We start from the raw sequence: 3,227 nt of genomic DNA on the forward strand, positions 1-3,227 counted from the left end.
AATAAACTTGTAATCGCTAAAATTTTACTTAAAGTACTTTGGTGAGTTGGACTTTATTATTGACTACCTCGGGAAACCAAGATGGTAACAGTCCTATTTATCTAGGAATGTCTTGCTAAAGGCTCATAGATAAATGGGGGCGTTACAAAGTGGTATCAGAGCAAAACGATACTTAGGCCTAATCAATGAATATAATAATGAATTGAGGATGTGTCTAATAAATGAACCCGGGTAGAAACTGTTAGGAGCCCTTTTTGGCTTAGGAGGAGAAGGTACCCTCACACCGAACCCCGGCCCTTCGAGTTTTGAACCGGTTACCTTGAGAGATATTGAAGAGTGGGGTAATTTAAAATGAATTTGGTTTATTTTCTTAGGAGTAATTGTTGCCTTGGATGTGTATTATTTTCATTGATGACCGAGATTACGAGACGTAACCTTGATTTTTAGGAGAGTGGAATGGATGAAATGAGGATTTGATGTTGAATGGTTTTGATCATGAGCATGAAAGTAATTGTAAATTAATATTGATTATGTGGTTGGACGTTGTGTGATAGTAGTATCATGTCTAGTGATATGCGGTTATGTAAATCCTGAAACGATGCTATTTACAATATTATGAAATGATTAAACTTGTGCTAGGAATGCTTTAGAGTAGATGCTAGTTGTGTGTGAAGTATGATGACCGAGTTGTGTTACTAGAAGTATAGGAAGGTGTTAATAAGGGTTTATGACCTAGTAAAAAGGAATGTAGAAGCTGAACCTTATTTGTCAGATTTTACCCCTATTTTGATTTAGTTGCCGTTTGACCTTTGTTTATCGTCTAAGGATGAATATTTTATGAGTGATAACCTAGTGAGTTAGCTTTCCAATGTCGTTGGTCTTATGTTTAAAAGTTTTACGGTTTGGGAGAAATAAATATTTTAGTGGATAGTGGTCGGAATATATATACCTGTGCAGTTAAGTTTTCGACAAACAATTTTGTAAAATTTCCCATTTAATTTGTAATTAATATTTTTGCCTAATTCCAACACACTGTTTAAAAGATTCATATATATTTTCAAATTGATAAGCCACGTTGCAAGATCATATTTTGATATTTAATAGTGATTTTTACAAGTTGACCCAAGTTTTTGACAAATTGCTAATCAGTTTTTGTTTGGACCAATTGGATTGTAAAAATCTTTATAAAATGGTTGTTCGAGATTTGAGTTCGATTCTTTTTCTCATGATTTTAAAACTCTTTATATTTTCTAGAAAGTATAAAAACTCAACGTATAATGTAACGGTTATTTAATGGTGATTTTTGAAAGTTACAGCTTGACTTTGATTTCTGAAAACGCGAGTTTTACCGAAAAGTTCATTATAAATGCATTATCAATTCTTAACCTATGATAGTTGTGGGGTAGCAGTGATGGTAGGAGAACCTAAGGAGGGGTAAGGAAGGATACAGTTGACCACACCTTATTTTTATAGGCATAGAATGTTTAAAAATGTTAGGCCATCTTTCCGCAGGTAGAAGCTTATGTTGTCTTATTTTACTTTTATAGAACCATGCCTCCAAAGAGATCTACACCTACACCCTCTACCATATCTCAAGAGGAGATTGACCATTTGATATCTATGAATGAGGCTTTGACTGCGGCACTGAAGGCTAAGGGGTCAGTTCAGAATCCAGCAAAGATGAGTGCTAATATCAAGGCACAACCCGTCAAAGTATGACGGATTAGGTGAACCATCCTTACTTGGATATTGGCATAGGGAGTTTGATAACCATTTTTAGTTGTTAGGATGTCCTGCGGAGCTGCAAGTAGATCAAGCTACTTACTATTTGAGGGGGAAAGCTGGTTTGTGGTGGAATCGTAGGAAGGAGGTCATAAGGGAATCTTGGAGGGAGAGTGATGAATCTTTTATCACTTGGAAGGGTTTCAAGGAGACTATGAGGGCTATGTTTGTACCAAAACATATTAGAAGTAAAATGAGAATTGAATTTGATTCTTTAAAGATGACTGATGAAATGACAGTGGAGAGCTATCACAATAGGTTTATGGAATTGGCAGAACATGTGTCTGATTTGAACTTCAGTGAGGAGATGGTAGCATTAAGGTTTGAGAAGGGGTCAACAAACACTATTAAGAAGAGGCTTGCAACTGGTCAGCTAAGTACCATGGATGATGTCTATCAGCGAGTTGGGCACGCCAGGAGCATTGCAGATATGTTACCGGAAGAGAAGGAGTAGAAAGAGAATGGTGAGAAAAGAAAGTCAGAGACTATGAGTGGGAGTGCAGGAGAAGGCAAGAAGCATAATATAAATCAATTTCGGTCTTATGCATCAGGAGGAGTGCCATTTGAGGGAAATTACAGCGGTAGGGGAAGCCAATCCAATTTTAGTGCGCCAAGTTTAAGTTGATATTTCAGGTGTGGAAAGATGGGTCATAAGGCCGTGTCTTGCAGGATATTTATGAGAAATCAAAATAGCAGTTATGGAAATGGAAATAGAGGTTATGGATTGGGAAACCAAGGGCTTTTTAAAACCCTAATCTCAAGTATTGGAAGTAATCGGAATCCGGGATAGTGGAATAATCCGAGAAACTATAATAATAGACAAGGCAATGGAGGTGACCAAGAGTAATGGTGGAAAGGCATTTGGCACAGCTTGTACAGTGCAGGGGAAAGGGGAGAAGGGTAACTAGTTATTGGGAGATTAATAATCTATGAGCATTTAAGATATTCGTAGTTTTTTAAATAAAAGTATTTATTTGAAAACTTCGGGATAAATTTTATTTATAGGGGGTAGAATGTGATACTACAATTATTTTGAGTTATTATAACTTTGCTTATGTGGTTTTATACGATTGTTATTATAATATAAGTGAGCATTTATGTTGGAAGGAATGGAGTTAATGTTTTGGGTTGCCTGGTTGAACTTCGGGGACGAAGTTCTTTTTAAGGAAGGAAGACTGTAATACCCGTAATTTGATGGAATTTATATTTACGTTTCGAGCATTTTTAATAACTAATTATGACGTTTATAATTAATAATTGTGAATAAGACGGAATGATATAATAAAAAAAATATATAATAGAATAATGGGTCGGGATGGCAATTGGGTAATAATAATATACGATAATTTATATAATAATAATGAACGATAATTATGTTATAATAATAATAGTAATACTAATAATAATCGTATGTGTATAATAGTAATAATATGATAATTACATAG

The sequence above is a fragment of the Silene latifolia genome, unplaced genomic scaffold, assembly GCF_048544455.1.
Source record: "Silene latifolia isolate original U9 population unplaced genomic scaffold, ASM4854445v1 scaffold_73, whole genome shotgun sequence".
Classification (NCBI taxonomy): Eukaryota; Viridiplantae; Streptophyta; class Magnoliopsida; order Caryophyllales; family Caryophyllaceae; genus Silene; species Silene latifolia.